At 43.2% G+C, this 18185-nt stretch overlaps 1 pseudogene; it reads right to left on the minus strand.

Moving 5' to 3' along the window:
* Positions 1-16256: 16256 nt before the first annotated feature.
* Positions 16257-17637, minus strand: LOC147723924 (18S ribosomal RNA; annotated as a pseudogene).
* Positions 17638-18185: the final 548 nt, after the last annotated feature.

Here is an 18185-nt window from a genome sequence, read left to right on the forward strand (position 1 = left end):
CCCTACCAATACCTTTTAAAAGAGGCCTCCACGGCTTGAATTGGAGTTTGGCAGATGGGTTTCTCTGTCACAACTATGACGGATGTGACGCCTGCCATATTACAAGACCCATTAGATATTAAATATTTGAAATATGGCAGACGGGATAGCCGGTATTCTACCTTTACTACATATTCCATTACTTAGCATGCCCTTACTACGCATACTTGAATTACTGTGCAAATTAAAGTTTTGGGGTACAGGGGTATTTTTAGAGGTGAGGGTTTTGGGGTGTAGGGGGTATTTTTCGGGTTCAGGGTGCATTTAACTTTTTGGGGTATTTTTGGGGTTCGGGTGCATTTAGGTTTTGGTGTGCTGGGGTAATTTTCGGGGTGTGGTTGGTTAAGGCTTTGGGGCGTAATTTTAGGGTTCAGGGTGCGTTTAGGTTTTGGGGTACTGGGTATATTTAGGGGTCAGGGTGTGTTAGGGTTTTTGGTTACATGGGGTATTTTTAGGGTTTATGGTGCGTTTAGGTTTTGGGCACAGGGGTATTTTTAGGGGTTAGGGTTTTGGAGTGTAGGGGGTAGTTTTTTACAGTTCAGGGTGCATTCAAGGTTTTGGGGTGCTGGGGTATTTTGGGGGTTCAGGGTGCGTTTAGGATTTTGGGGTGCTGGGGTAATTTTTGGGATCTGGGTTTTGGGGTGTAGGGGGTAATTTTAGGGTTATGGGTGCAGTTAAATTTTGGGGTACTGGGGTATTTTTAGGGGTAAGGGTGGGTTAAGGTTTTCGGGTGCATGGGGTATTTTGAGGGTTCAGGCAGCGTTTAGGTTTTTTGGTGCAGGGATATTTTTAGGGGTCAGTGTAGGTTAGGGTTTTGGGGTGTATGGGGTATTTTAAGGGTTCAGGGTGCATTTATGGTTTTGGGTTGCTGGGGTATTTTTGGGGTTCAGGGTGTGTTTAGGTTTTGGGGTGCTGGGATCATTTTAGGGATCAGGGTGGGATGGTTTTTGGGGTTTAGTGGGTATTTGTAGGGTTCAGGGTGCAATTAATGTTTTGGGGTGCTGGGGTATTTTTGGGGTTCAGGGTGCATTTAGGGTTAGGGGTGCTGTGGTAATATTATGGGCCAGGGTGGGTTAGGGGTTTTGGGTGTATACAGTAATTTTAGGGTTCAGGATGTATTCAGGTTTTAGGGTACTGGGATATTTTTAGGGGTCAGGGTGCATTCAAGGTTTTGGGGTGCTGGGGTATTTTTGGGGTTCAGGGTGCTTTTAGGTTTTGGTGTGCTGGGGTAATTTTAGGGGTGGGGGTTGGTTAGGGTTTTGGGGTGTGAGGGTAGTTTTTTTTACTGTTCAGGGTGCATTCAAGGGATTGGGGTGCTGGGGTATTTTTGGGGATCGGGTGCATTTAGGTTTTGGGGTGCTATGGAAATTTTAGGGGTCTAGATTTTGGGGTGTAGGGGGTAATTTTAGTGTTGTGGGTGCAGTTAAATTTTGGGGTACTGGGGTATTTTTAGGGGTAAGGGTGGGTTAAGGTTTTCGGGTGCATGGGGTATTTTGAGGGTTCAGGCAGCGTTTAGGTTTTTTGGTACAGGGATATTTTTAGGGGTCAGTGTAGGTTAGGGTTTTGGGGTGTATGGGGTATTTTAAGGGTTCAGGGTGCATTTATGGTTTTGGGTTGCTGGGGTATTTTTGGGGTTCAGGGTGTGTTTAGGTTTTGGGGTGCTGGGATCATTTTAGGGATCAGGGTGGGATGGTTTTTGGGGTTTAGTGGGTATTTGTAGGGTTCAGGGTGCAATTAAAGTTTTGGGGTGCTGGGGTATTTTTGGGGTTCAGGGTGCATTTGGGTTTAGGGGTGCTGTGGTAATATTATGGGCCAGGGTGGGTTAGGGGTTTTGGGTGTATACAGTAATTTTAAGGTTCAGGATGTATTCAGGTTTTGGGGTACTGGGATATTTTTAGGGGTCAGGGTGCATTCAAGGTTTTGGGGTGCTGGGGTATTTTTGGGGTTCAGGGTGCTTTTAGGTTTTGGTGTGCTGGGGTAATTTTAGGGGTGGGGGTTGGTTAGGGTTTTGGGGTGTGAGGGTAGTTTTTTTACTGTTCAGGGTGCATTCAAGGTTTTGGGGTGCTGGGGTATTTTTGGGGATCGGGGTGCATTTAGGTTTTGGGGTGCTATGGAAATTTTAGGGGTCTAGATTTTGGGGTGTAGGGGGTAATTTTAGTGTTGTGGGTGCAGTTAAGTTTTGGGGTACTGGGGTATTTTTAGTGGTCAGGGTGGGTTAGGGTTTTGGGGTGCATGGGGTATTTTGAGGGTTCAGGGTGCGTTTAGGTTTTGGGGTTCAGGGGTATTTTTAGGGGTCAGGGTGGGTTAGGGTGTAGGGGTATTTTTAGCGTTCAGGGTGCAGTTAAGGTTTTGGGGTGCTGGGGTATTTTTAGGGTTCAGGGTGCATTTAAGTTTTAGGGTGCTGGGTAATTTTAAGGATCAGGGTGGGTTAGGGTTTTTGGATGTAGATGGTAATTTTAGGTTCAGGGTGCGTTTAGGTTTTGGGGCACTGGGATATTTTTAGGGGTCAGGAGGAAATATTGTTTTTGGGTGTAGGGGGTATTTTTAGGGTTCAGGGTGCGTGCTAGAGGATAAGTTACTATAACGATTATTTTTCATTTTAAAGTACCAATAACGCGTTCTAATGGTATGCGTAATAATTAATTGTGAAGTAAAAGCATTTTTTAATGTCTTCATATAAATTTGTGAAGTAAAAGCATGCACACTAAAATCATGCGTAGTAATGGTATTTACAAAGTAAAAACTTCGAATTAAGTACCTGCGGAGTAACGGTATGCTAATTAACCTCATTTATTCGGGATAGCCACCACTTTTGTGACAAGGATCCCATCCACCAAAATGTAAATTAGGTCCAGGGTTACCTGGCCCATCATTTTGCATTAATACATGTGCTTCAATCAAACTTTAAGTGTGATATTTTAGTATGTGCTGACTTTACTGACTGTTACTGTCTGATGGTCAGCCTTGAAGTCTGGGCTTCAACCTTGCCTTGCATGCTTGTGGTGAGACATTATCACAAGTATAAATACTTTGGGGCCCATTACTATGTCGGGCGGATCACCACCGCCCGCATGGCGGTGGCGATCCGCCCAACATTTTTACCCGCCGGCATGCCAATTCCCCCTGCCATATTACTATGGCGAGGGAGATCCAGGCGGACGGACAGACTGTCCGCCGGTTTTCCGCCCGGTCGATGAGTCGACCGGGCGGAAAAGCTTTCAATGTGGTGGTGGTGTCTTTTAGACACCGACATCCATATCAGGATGCATGCGGGGATTTGCCTGCCAGCACGGAAAGGTATGTGATTTGTAGCATTGGGGGCCCATAGCGGGCCCCCAGGTATTTTGGGGGGTGGGGGTTCACATGGGGGGCAACTATGGTACCCCCTGCATTTACATGTACAACATGGCAGGCACCGCACGGTGCATGTCACATTGTACATTCAAATGCACAACTTGCATTTTTGGCATTGCGGCGGGCGGTGCTTTTTAGCACCTATTTAATGCAGTAGAATATTCGCTCACTATCCTTTCCCATAGAAAAATGATATTTGTATTTGATAGCTGTTGCACTTCACCAACATGATGTTGAAAGGATACAATAGCAAAAGATTACTCAAATGTGTTATGGCGTGACAATGTTTTTTTTCCAAATAATTTTTTTGAGTCAGCTGTGATAATCCACATTACAACCCAAAAGGCAAGTACATGAAAAAACCCATGGAAAAACCTTCACTAATAACACAGGGCCTGATCACATGGGTGACAGTAAGGCGACTGCCATTAAAACAGCACCGGAAACCCTGCCGCCTAGTTGGCGGTCGGCCCGCCGTATTGTGATGTTGGCTGTTCGAAGAACAAAAGACCGCAGGAACACCCCTGCCACCGCAGGCCATTTGCCGATCATCTTGATGGCGGCATGGGTAAAGCAGCTGTAAGGGGGGTGGTACAGACAAGTTCACCACCATCGGAATTACGAGCTGGTTTTCTGTCAAGCCGACCATGGCGGGAAGACCGCATGCTTCGAGTCTGCAGAATCTAAGAAATTGGGATGCATACTCACCCATTTCCTTTTATTCCCTTCAGTCTTTCACGTGGATCCCTTCCTCTAGGGACCTCTTCACTGCAGCATCTGGACCAGAAAGCAAACTACCCTGTTGGTGCCAAAATCCAGTTAAGTCCATTTGCAGTTTTTACTCATTGACTGGACTGGGCACATATGGTCTCAACTTCAGCAATGAGAAAGTACTGGTAGTAGGTATTTTTTCACATATGTCATGCATATGTGTACATTTAACACATATATATACACTTGCATCGTAATCTATGAAGAAATAACCCCTGCCGTGTGAAACACCGTCGCTGGCCCAGCAGTGTCTTTGAAATATGACAGGCGGGAGACCGCCACCACGGTGGTCTTCTTGGAACAGCCACTGCGACAGTATGTTGGTAAGACTGCCAAACTCATAAACAGGCCTACAGTTATAATGTAACATACCGGAATTATACACCAAAACAAAATATTATAACATATTAAATATAGTAAATAACAGAAACTACTACAAAACATAGCTAATCCCAGTTAAATCCTGCGCTAATTCCGACTCATATATTTGACGAATGATCGTCCTCCAGTCCATTGTCCTAGGGGGAAGTGGGGAAACCCAAGCTCTGGCAATATAGAACCTGAGTGAAGCAATTATTATGGACAGCATTTGGCCCAAATCAGGTTAAAATTCAATTATATAACCCGACATATTCTCCTTAGGAGAGAGCTGTATGTCCAATCCAACACAAGATGCTAAAGTTTGTGTCCCCCCTGCCCAGAATTCCTACAAAGCAGGACAGGTGGTAAACAGATGCAAGATATCTGCCAAAGAACAACAACCTTTAGTACTCTTAGGGGCCGATTACAATGTCAGTGAGACCAACACTATGGTACCATAAGTGTCGGTCCCCACCAACATCTATAACTGTGTTCAGAACGCCACATTACAATGCGGTTGGTCAGACCGCATTGCCCTATGGGCCTACTGACAGCTTCCAATGGGCTCAAGGAGCCCGTCTGGTGGTAGGTCAGATCTAATTTCCTTTAATGAAGTAGATGCCTTCTCAGGCAGCGCCGTGGGGATTACAATTCACCTTTCCACAAGCCTTTTCATGTTGGTTTTTCTAACGTGAAAAGATATGCCTAAAGCCTGTTCCCCATGGCCCTCCGCTATGGGCCCTGGGGGGCACTTGTGGTGCCCCCTTAAACATCCCTGCATCATGTGGCAGACACCGCATGGTGCCTGCCACAGGGTGCAGGGATTTTTACAAACATGCCTTTTGGCATTGAGGCTTGTTTCCCCACCGCCTCCATGGTGGTCGCTTCGTAATTTGGCAGGCAGCACTCCCAACTACCAGTCAGCCATTCCTGTTCCTGCAACAAGGGCAGTTGGACGCTTGTCCGACAGCCATCACAATCAGCCCCTTAGTCTTGTATGTCCCAGAGTTCCCATCCTGCTTCGTAATTCTATCTGTCACGGCCTGTGCAGGCAAGAGTGGTGGGGTGGTGGGGCCAAGTGGGAGGGATTTTGATGGACAATGACTAGGGGAAATTATTTATTGCCAGTCACAGTAGCATGAATAGAGACACTATCTGCCAACATTCCTCCAGAGGTTGACAAGTGGCCACTGGCAAATAAACAGGATTATCTTGGTGAAAGACATGCTCATAACTGTCAAGGACAGAAATTCCATCAGTGTTTACATTCCTTACTAACCCTAAAATTGTGACAGCTCCTACGCCCTTTATATACCGAGAGTACTACATACAGACTCAGCTATTGCACCATCCAAGTAAATCCTTAAGGCACAACATGAGTGCACCTTAGGACAGAGGAATAGCAAGTTCATGAAGATCTAGTTATCTGATTCAGAGATAAAGATGGCTGAAGAAAAATAACAAGGGACAGCCAAAGAAAATGGAGGGCAATATGGAGGATCAATGTGTGCAAAGTGAATTTTGTTCTGTTTTCCCCTGAAATCTCCATCAGAACAGAGAAAGGTGAAACAACATGTGTGGACAAGTCCGTAGACTGCAATAATAGTCAATAATTCTCCACCATGAAAAGATTACCTAACAACCGAGCTAAAAAGTGTCCCCATGCAGAGGGCAACATTTGGCTGTCTGTTTTACTTGTCCTTTTTAGTAAGCTGATGGTAAATAATGGGAATCAGTGACAAAATATCGACTACCACAATATCAAGGTAAAAAACATATTGTGACAAAAATATTGAAGTCAAGAATATTGACATCCTAGCGACATCATATCGTCAAAAATATCGTTAAAAATATCGCTTTTTAATGTTACATAAATAATGTAAAATAAAGTAAATAATACACATACTTAAAAGAAACATAGTTAAAAATGTTTTAAGTGTTTAAAAATGATAACTAATGCATATAATTTAAAAACAAATTAAACATATAAAATACAATACATATACTTACTTAATAATGTTCATAAATAATTATTTTAATAACTTATAAATTGTTTAAAAAAGTATAAATACATATATCACATACAACAATAATATAAATAAAAATATAAAAATTATACATAACATATTAAAAAATTACAATATTTTTAGTTTTTTTTAAATAAATGATACACCACATTAACTAAAACAATAGAGAAAATATTGGATAGCGGAGGGAATACAATTACTATTCCAACTCCAGAGAGTGCAACAGTAGGGAAAGTGTTCGCTAGAGAAAGGGTTAAAATTACTATTCCTATTCCAGAGAGTGCAACAGTCGGGAAAGTGTTGGATAGCGTAGGGGTTAAAATTACTATTCCAACTCCAGAGACTGCAATGGTAGGGAAAGTGTTGGACAGCGAAGGGGTAAAAATCACTATGCCCACTCCAGTAAATACAACAGTAGGGAAAGTGTTGGATAGCATAGGGGTAAAAATTACTATTCCCAATCCACTGAGTGCAAAGGTAAGAAAAGAGTTGGATAGTGAAGAGGTAAAAATGACTATTCCCACTCCAATCAGTGCAACAGTATGAAAAGTGTTGGATAGTGTACGGGTTAAAATTACTATTCCCACTCCAGAGAGTGCAGCAGTAGGGAAAGTGTTGGATAACATAGAGGTAAAAATTACTATTCCCACTCCAGTGAGTGCAACAATAGGGAACGTGTTGGATAGCATAGGGGTACAAATTATTATTCCAACTCCAGATAGTGCGACAGAAGGGAAAGTGTTGAATAGCAAGGTGGCAAAAATTACTATTCCCACTCCAGCGAGTGCAAAAGTAGGGAAAATGTTGGATAGTATAAGGGTAAAAATTACTATTCCAACTCCAGAGAGTCCAACAGTAGGGAAAGTGTTGGATAGCAGAGGGTTAAAATTAACATGCTTATCAATAAAAATTTGTATTCATTCACGAATTAATAATTAATTAACAATTTATTATTTATGAATACCAATAAATTAAAAATAATTGTTACTTTAATAACATTTAATTACTTCCAACCCTATTCCCCTATAAATAGTGTTGGATAGCATAGGGGTAAAAATTACTATTCCCAATCCACTGAATGCAACAGTAAGAAAAGAGTTGGATAGCGAAGAGGTAAAAATAACTATTCTCACTCCAATCAGTGCAACAGTAGGAAAAGTGTTGGATAGTGTAGGGCAGAGCTTTCCAAACTGTGTGTCCCGGCACAGTACTGTGTCGCCTGCAAATGGTGGGTGTGTCGCGGGATGACACCAGTATTAAGGGCATTTAGCACATAACTGCTGCTAATTAAGAGGCATTCCTTTGAAAGAGTGTCTCAGAGTCAGCTGCAGCAGTGTGGACTCCGAGACACTCTGCTCTATGGGGGTCGGGCGATTCACAATAAAGCCCAATTAACAAGTAAATGGTGGAAAGTGAAACATTATTAGCATCCATGAGTAATAGCATGTACTGCTGTGCTTGCACCTTCTTGATTTTATGCTGTATTTCCAGCTATTATTTTATGTGCCATTGTAGGACACAAGTCTTTTCGAAAATGTAGCATGTGACTTTTGTCCTTGAATAAATCCTGTTGAACTGGTGATTAATCATGAGATTAAAAAGAAAAAGTACGTGCTACTCATGCCAGCAAATTATCAGATGTTAAGGACAATTTGCACAATGTGGCACCTTTCCGAACTGGCACGGCTTTGCCAATACTTATTTTAGAGTTAAAGAAAATGTTAGTTTAAAAGAAACCTCATTTGATTCTTAACAATGTTTTAGACTTAAGCTATCTCCGTTAAGGAGAAACAGTAGACATCTGTGTTCTTCAAATTACATCTGCACCAAAGCTAAGGTGAGGTGACATAGGGTGACAGGCAGAGGGTGAAAGGCAAGGGGAGGGAGACAGAGGGAGATAGAGGGGGAAGTCAGAGAGAGAGGGAGACAGAGAGAGGGAGAGAGGGAGGGAGACAGAGGGACGGATACAGAGGGACAGTGAGGGAAGGAGACAGAGGGACGGAAACAGAGGGACGGAGACAGAGGGAAGGATACAGAGGGAGACAGAGAGGGAGACAGACAGAGGGAGGGAGGGAGACCAATAGAGAGAGACAGACAGAGGGAGACAGAGGTAGGGAGGGGGACAGAGAGAGAGAGGGAAACTGTGGGGGACAGAGAGAGAGGGAGACAGAGGGAGGGAGTCCAGGGTAGATAGAAGGAGGGAGTCCAGGGTAGACAGAGGGAGGGAGAGGGAGACAGAGAGAGGGAGACAGAGAGAGGAAGACCGAGAGAGAAGGAGACAGACAGACAGAGGGAGACAGAGGGAGAGAGAGAGAGGGAGAGACAGAGGAAGGGAGACAGAGGAAGGAAGACAGAGGGAGGGAGACAGAGGGTGAGAGAAAAAGGGAGGGAGACAGAGGGAGGAAGACAGAGGGGCAGAAACAGAAGGATGGAGACAGCGAGAGGGAGACAGAGGGCGACAGACAGAGGGAGAGCAACAGACAGTGGGCGACAGACTGAGGGAGGAGGGTGACAGAGGGAGGAGGGTGACAGAGGGCAGAGGGCGACAGAGGGATGGAGACAGATAGAGGGAGACAGATAGAGGGAGACGATAGAGGGAGACAGATGGAGGGAGACAGAGGAAGGGAGTCAGACAAGAGGGAAACAGACAAGAGGGACACAGAGGGAGGGAGACAGAGGGAGAGAGAGAGAGGGAGGGAGACAGAGAGAGGTAGACAGAGAGAGAAAGAGGTAAACAGACAGAGGGAGACATACAGAGGGAGAGAGACAGAGAGAAAGAGAAGGATAGAGAGAGGGAGACAGAGAGAGAGGGGGAGACACACAGAGTGAGTGAGAACCCCACCGAACCCCCCTTAGGTGGTTCAGGCTCACTACGCCACACTCGCTAGACTGCCTTACTGTGTCCCAAAATGATGCATCTCCAAAAAGTGTGTCCCCAACATAAAAAGTTTGGAAAGCTGGGGTGTAGGGGTTAAAATTACTATTCCCACTCCAGAGAGTGCAGCATTAGGGAAATTGTTGGATATCATAGAGGTAAAAATTACTATTCCCACTCCAGTGAGTGCAACAATAGGGAAGGTGTTGGATAGCATAGGGGTACAAATTACTATTCCAACTCCAGAGAGTGCGACAGAACGGAAAGTGTTGAATAGCAACGTGGCAAAAATTGCTATTCCCACTCCAGCGAGTGCAAAAGTAGGGAAAGTGTTAAATGGCATAAGGGTAAACATTACTATTCCAACTCTAGAGAGTGCAATAGTAGGGAAAGTGTTGGATAGCAGAGGGTTAAAATTAACATGCTTATCAATAATTTATTTTATTAATTCACAAATTAAAAATTAATTAACAAGGTAATATTTGTGAATACCAATAAATTAAAATTAATAATTAATTTAATAACATTTAATTACTTCCAACCCTATTCCCCTATAAACCCACAAGCCACTCTTATAATAAATTAATTCAATTATTCTAAGAAAAAAATAATCAATTATTACAAATTCATTTCCAATTAATCATCAATAAACCATAAATGAGTTATCAAAACCCATAAATTAAAATTAATAACTAATTCATTATAATTAATTTACTTCCCACCCTATTCCCCTATAAACCCCAACGCACTCTAGAAATAAATTAACACAATTAATACAATTATCAATTATTACAATAATAAAAAATAATTACCAATTAATAAATAATTAACAATCCATTAATTATCAATACCAATAAATAAAAATTCAGAATTACCTAATTATAATAAATTACTTCCCACCCTATTACCTTATAATCCCACAACCCCCTCCTAAACTAAATTAAAACGATTAATATAATGACCAATTAATACAAATTAATTACCAATTAACAATTAATTAACAATAAATTATCAATACCAAAAAATATAATTATTACTTTATTATAATTAAATTACTTCTCATCCTATTCCCCTATAAACCCACAACCCACTCCTAAACTAACTAAACACAATTAAAATAATTATCAATTAATATAAATTAATTACCAAATAACTATTAATTAACCATAAATTAATTATCAATACCCACAAATAAAAAATAATAATTACTTTATAATAATTACATTACTTCTCACCCTATTCCCCTATAAACCCACAACCCGCTACAGAACTAAAACGCAAAATGTAATAAAAAATTAATAATTTCGAACAATTATTATTTAATTTACTATATTTAAATTACTTCTCACACTATTCTCCTATAAACCCACAACCCACTATGGTCCTAAAGCACACAATTTACTTTAACAAAAATTAGTAACTTCTAAATATTTAATACATATATTTAAAAAAAATACAAAGCATAACAAAAAATATGGAGCACATACATATAAAATATATACTAAAATACTTAACACTAATATAAACATCGATATTATTAACAATTATATTTTTGCAAATGATTTTACTAACTTCGATATTAACAAAAACAATATTTCTTACCTTCAGGTCGAAATTCTAGTCACTGATATTCTTGATGTAGATATTCTGTCCCTCCGATATTTCTGTAGGTTGAAAAAGATACTTAATATTGTGTCTGTGCACCAAATATTGGTTGCAGTCAAGTACCAATATAAAAAGACAACAACCTTCCAATTCTCCCCTTTTGATTAAAAAATATAAAGCTTTTTCTGGGAACCAAACTTTAGCGCATTGCTAAGATAACAAGCAGAAGTAAAAGTACTGGCAGCTGCACTATACACAATATGGTACCTAGCATACAGAAAAGTAGCAAACATTCTAAAACTGACACCGCCGTGCAGATCATCTGTTGAACTTATACCACAGCCATGACCGGTAGAAGGATAGTCGTACCCATTCCATTGTAAGTCAGACTTGGCTTCAATCAGACTTTGCAAATGATTCATTTATTGCTTCTTGGATGTCAACCTAGCACATACGTTTCCCAGTACGTTATATGGGTTTCTCATCCAGTACTGGCTTTTTCTTTGTATATTCATGCTTGCAGAGTTGAAAATATAAATCATTAAACAAGACTGCAAATACCAGAATGCAAAGTAGAAAACCTAGCCTGGATGAGCTAGTCGCACATAGCAATGTGAGACTTGAGAGTACTGCAAAAACGTCCAAATCCACTACCCCCACCGTACCCCTCCCCGCCCCGCCCATCGCCCCAAGCACTCCCTTTGCGAGCCGCCACTGGTTGAGCTTAAGAAAAATATCACACATACTAGCAACAAACAGAAAAGGAAAACAGTGCATAAGGCTGCAATTTATCAGCCTAAAATGTGATGTTGTTCTATGTCATCTAGGAACTTGTGTGCCACTCATATCAAGATGCGAAAAATAATTGTGTTTTTGAGATTATCGTAACAGTAAATGGCTAAGGAGCCCATTACGAGCATCAATACAATCATAAACTCTGCTATCACACACAGGAGATTACAAATCCCATAATCCCAAAATAATCAAGCACGAATTTAACCGTGATTTGTATTTTCCAAATATATTAGCTGTTGACAGAAATTTCAAATGTAAAACATGTACCACACAGCATGCATACATAAGAGTACAATTATATATCCGTGGAGCATCGACTTCAGAGGACAATAATTTTTTGTATTGCAGGAAATGTACCTGTACTCTCTATACTATCGAGCATGCAGTGTTTGTAATGGGCAAAATATAGCACAACAAGATGAATGACCAAGTGATGGAAGACATAACACTCAAAGCTCTTTGGGTTTCTGTTTCACCTTACAGGAACATCTGCTGCTTTTGTGTGAAGTGATTAGGTCCCTGCTGAAGACCCCAGTAAGAGCCCTAGGGAGACTAAATGCCCACCTGTAACTCCACCAACCCACTGTCAGCTACTACATGACTTGCAATGGTAAACAATGAAAACATGCTCATGGACAACATTGCGGCCACCTGATCTGACCAGGCAACACAATTATGACAGGGAAATTAAGACAGTTGCACCTTGCTCCCCCTTTAGACTCGAGAACAACTTGCAGACTCAAGGAATGCATACATGGGTGTACTTATTGGGAGCTCCAAACAATATCATATACTAAGTGCGGCTACAAACTACACTTGTACCTGGTAGTGACAGGCCCAATTTCCTCTTGAAGTGCAGGAACCTCATCTTTGAAGAGCGGTTAAGTGACATTACAGTGCAGTATGGTGCCTCTATGAGGGAAATTGCAGAGTTGAGGTGAAACATAATTAAAATAAAACAAATATTGCTCCAAGAACCATCAGTCATGCTAGAGTTACTAGAGTCAGACTGCGCATATTCACAGCCATGCTCCAGTGGACAGAGGGGACTCTGCAGCAAGCACACTACCTGAAAAAGAAACAGGCACATTTCTTGGAACACCAGTAACGTCTGTCAATGCCAGCTGCACTATGCCTTGGGCAACCCAGAGGTCATCACATCCAACGGGAAGCCTTGCAGCCCCAGGCTGCAGCACAGATGCCTCTCGCTGCACTATTGGCACATCAATGTCCTCCTAAAAAAACAGGCTTCACATGCAAGTCAACAACAACCAACACTGTGCAAAATAAGTAAGTAAACAAAGTGTGGCTTTTCCCAAAGATCTATATACTCAAAAACTATATGATTTACTTGCAGGAGACAGCTACACTCACCAGCACCTACTCTGCAGAAACACAGCAAAAAACAACGATATCCCACTACAAAGAAAAGAGAAAATCAATTACTCACAATACAACAAAATATACATCAAGCACAAATGCTAAAAGTTTTTAAGGCTCAATAAAACAGAAGCTAAACATTCGGCTATTTTCACACCATTCACAAATAGACATTCATGGAGGGAAATTAAACTCATTTAAAGTAAATAGTACAAAAAACATGTTGTTACCAAACACATGCAACTACACAAACTGCAGAACCACCAGTGATGAAATCACAACATGGAACATCAGTCAAAAGCCTTGAACTAGAATAAAAAGGAGAAGAAAAACATTACAATCGCAATTCACAAGAAATAAATCAATTAACATTATAACATGCTATGTCACTACTCAAATGGCCAATGTGCCACCAAGGGGGACAGAAAAACACCCAAAATAAAATAACAACTAATGCCCCATCCCTTTGGGCCAACTCTTACCCAAGGGGCCACACCAAAACCTAAATGTGTACACATCCCTGGTGCTACTGGGTTTTCAACCCCCCCAGCAGATGGGTTTCCGAATAGGGCAGACCTGCCCCTAGTGAGGGTAGTGCTGTGTTTTGATTTAGATTCCGTTTGAATTTCCCGAATCATGCCCTTATATTGGTACAATTCACATTGCCCTTATATAGGCATAGAAATCCAGCCCTTACTTAAGCATTGCTCAAGATAACCAAATACAGGCATGACTACTTATATCCGTTCATCTTCGTCACAACGAGTTCTTGGAAAACCAGACTCTTAAGCCATTAGTACTTTCCCTTGCTTGGATATTGATTTCTCCAAGAACTCATTTATTATGCATGAACATCTATTCCTTAGGGGTACATTTATGACGTTCTTATGCCCAACTTTTACGTCAATACTGGTATTCCTAAACAACTTCAAAGTATAAATATGCCTTCACTTGCTATGGCAAGGCACGGTTCGGTGCGGTTCAACTACCTACTTGCACGATGCGGCTCACCACAGCAAGTCCCGAAGGAAGTCAAGTCCCCAACTGACACACTGACCAGAGTTGTCATTCTCCTCGCTGAGTATCCAGCTCCAGTGTTTCTGACTCCTCTTGCGGGGAGTTAGAGATCGAGTCCCAGGAAAGAGATCCCAACCTCTCTCATTCTAAGGTATGGAGCTGATTAGAACCTAGATAAACTTTTGGCAACTCTTGGCATAACTAAACCAGACTAAGACAGCACCTACTTCTTCCCTTGTACTAGACTTAGATTAGGTACACTGGGGTAGGATTATTTTCGAAGCACCAGATGAGTATTTTAGCCTGTGGTATTTATGTATGTATTTTAACGAATATATGTCATAGCTACAAGACATGCTATTACAGTATTATTTTATCTTAATGCTAACGCTATACATATTATATTTTACATTCTGCCTTACGATTATAGCAGTTCATATCTCTTGCATGAGAAATAAGACTGTACAATAAATCCCTTTTTATTGAAACGCCTATCTCTCTATTTCTATGCACTCTGTAGAAACAAAGCATGCATGATTGACTGAGTGAAACGGTCATCTGTTGTTTCCACAACTCTGAAGATACTGTTCCGACTTTAGGGGAAACAAAGTTGTCACGTTTATGCGGTTGTCAGAAACTAATCCCTTCTTGTTCATTCAAGAAGTTTCTAGTGACCTCTGAGTTAGCTGGCACATGCAAGTAATTAAGTTTAATGTACTCGATAGAGTCATACTGACCTCAGTCCTATGTCAAATCTATAGTGTATATTATTCCAATGATCAGAGCCTATCAGGCATATAGGAACTACACTACAGTCGGGGGGGGGGCAGTAACTGGCCACACATATAAAAAACAAATTAGGGGGCAATCCATCCCTAAGGGATCGCCTCCATGCACTATAAAAACAAATCCCTATCTTTAGTGGGGTTTTCTGCCCCCCGGGACAAAAAGGACCAGAAATGGGCTGATCTATTCCCAGGGGGGGCAAAAAAACATACACATAAAATATGCCCCAAGAAAGCAACCCTTCCCCAAGGGGTTGCTACCATTTAAAAAAAAAATCACTGGATCTAGTGATTGTGGCTGTTTTAAAACACAGGCCAAACTGCCCTCAGGGAGAGCAGAAAATAGGCACAAGTGCCCCCACAAAAAGGGGGGCAATCCTTGCCTAAGGGATCACCCCCATGCCCAATAAAAACAAATCCCTGGCTCTGGTGGGGTTTTCAGCCCCCGGGGATAGAAAGGCCTAAATAAAGGGCTGATCTGTCCCCAGGAGGGCAGAAAATACATAGACAAATTGTACCCCTCCATAGATGCGACCCTTGCCCAAGGGGTTGCTCCCATTAAAAAAAAACAATCACTGGTTTCAGTGATTGTGGCTGTATTCTGCCCCCGGGGGCAGATTTGCCTAAAAGTCAGCCAAACTGCCCCCTGGGGGAGCAGAAAACAGCCACTAGTGGCCCAAAACAGCTGGGGAGCAATCCTTGCCCAGGGGATCACCCCCATGCCTATTACAAATAAATCCCTGGCTCTAGAGGGGTTTTCTGGTCCCCTTGGGGCAGAAAGTCCATAAAACAGGGCTGATCTGTCCCCAGGGGGGGGCAGAAAAGTCTTAAAAATATTGTGCCCCAATTGGAAGTGACCCTTGCCCAAGAGGTTGCTTCTATTTCTGCAAAAAGATCGTGCAGCAGGAATGCCCTGCAAAGAGACATCAGGGTAGAGAAAAAACTCTTTCCTCTCACCCGATGCCTCGATGCATCAAGAGCCGCCCCATCCACCGGAGCAAGGAAACTTACCTGTTCCCTGCTGGACGGCTGGAATGAAATGGCTTCCAGCGTAACCAGCTGCTCCTAATGACGTCACATGCGCTGTGCGCACTGACGTCACAGGATCGCCAAGGGGGGTCGGCAGCAGAAACTCTTCCGCTGCCATCCCTGCTTGGGGGTGTAGATGGGCTGCCCATGGGGGAGCATCAGCGTTTCCCCCATGGGTGGGTGTCATGACGGAGCCGTTCCGTCATGAGCACATGCCCACCGTGGCTCATGACGGAACTGCACCGTCATGAGCATAGAAGGGGCTAGATAATCAAGTTTGATTGTCTTCTCGGCGCTCAAACCAGGGCTTTTGCTGACCCTGGTGGGGCTGATCCTATGACTTCACTAAACCATAGAATCGGTAGTAGCAATGGGTGGGATGTACAACAGACAGGGACTAAATCAAAGCAAGCTTATGACCTGCACTTACTGGGAATTCCTTGTTTGTGGGAAATAATTTGCAATCCCCAATCCCTATCACAAATGGGGTACAGCAGGTTACCCGCACCTGTCGGCGAAGCGCATTCACACGCAGATCCGTTCAGTGTAGCGCAAGTGGAGCCCCAGACATCTAAGGGCATCACAGACCTGTTATTGCTCCAACTCGTGTGGCTAAATGCCACATGTCCCTCTAAGAAGTTGGCCGCCAACCGCTGAGGTTCACATAACTAGTTAGCATGGAGGAGTCTCATTGGTTATCAGAATTAACCAGACAAATCACTCCACCAACTAAGAACGACCATACACCACCACCCACAGAAATGAGAAAGACCCATCAATCGGTCAATTGTTTCCATGTCTGGGCGGGGTGAGGTTTCCCTTGTTGAGTCAACTTAAGTCACAGACTCCACTCCTTGTGGTGCCCTTCTGTCTTTTCCTTTAAGTTTCATCTTTGCAACCATACCCCCCCCCCCGGAATCCAAAGACTTTGGTTTTCCGGAATCTGCTTGGCGGGTCTTGGGAATAAGACAGCTGGTTCGCTAGTCTGCATCGCTTATGGTCGTAACTACGACGGTATCTGATTGTCTTCAAACCTCCGACTTTCAGTCTTGATTAATGAAAACATTCTCAGCAAATGCTTTCGCTTTGGTTTGGCTTGTGCCGGTCCAAGAATTTCACCTCTAGTAACACAATATGAATGCCCCCAGCCGTTCCTCTTAATCATGGCCCCAGTTCCGAAAACCAACAAAATAGAACCAGAGTCCTATTCCATTATTCCTAGCTGAAGTATTCAGGTAACCAGCCTGCTTTGAACACTCATTTTTTTTTTAAATAAACGGTTTGGACCCCCAGGACACTTGGTCAAGAACATCAAGGGGCGCTGAGAGGCAGAGGATTTGGAAAGATGGTAGCTTCTCACGCGGCGGACCACCAGCTCGATCATACGGTCCAACTACGAGCTTTTTAACTGCAGCAACTTTAATATATGCTATTGGAGCTGGAATTACCATGGCTTCTGGCACCAGACTTGCCCTCTAATGGATCCTCATTAAAGGATTTAAAGTATACTCATTCCAATTACAGGGCCAGGAAAGAGTCCTGTATTGTTTGCGGGAGGGGTGGATAGGTGTGGTCGTACGGGCACCGGCGGGTCCGGCCATCTCCCCGGAAGGAGAGAGGAGGGCCGAGGTCCAGCCTGAGCAAGATGCTGTTGTGCCAGAGCCGGTGGCCACAGCACCTCTTGGAATGGTCATTCTGAGCTGCTGCGGAAATGGGCTGGCCTAAGAGGGGTTCTGGTGTTGCGCGCGGGGCGACTAACCTACCAGGCAGCAGCATCCAGGGCCTGGTGCCACCAGACCCCTCCCGCTCAGGTCAAACCACTGTGGGGGCACGAGCTGCCAGGGCTGCTCGTCCTTTGCTCTGCTGGGTAGGGGGAAGGGCCTCCCGCCAGGCAGCAGGCCCTCAAATCGGACGGTCAATGCAGGGTGAAAGCTCTTTGCTTGAAACAACAGCCGAGGCTGGCCAAGCAGTCCATCCCTAAATTTACTGAGCATGCCAAATTGAACCTGGTATGCCGACCTGCATGCGGGAAACAAACTTTGCATCCCTGCCCACTCCTGGAGCAAGCAGGCCCAGAGGAAAGCCCCATTAGGAGAGGACTGAGCGGCAAGACATGGACCGGGGCCCCAGGGGGCCAAGGCGGGCAGG

The sequence above is a fragment of the Lissotriton vulgaris genome, chromosome 4_1 (assembly GCF_964263255.1).
Source record: "Lissotriton vulgaris chromosome 4_1, aLisVul1.2, whole genome shotgun sequence".
NCBI lineage: Eukaryota > Metazoa > Chordata > Amphibia > Caudata > Salamandridae > Lissotriton > Lissotriton vulgaris.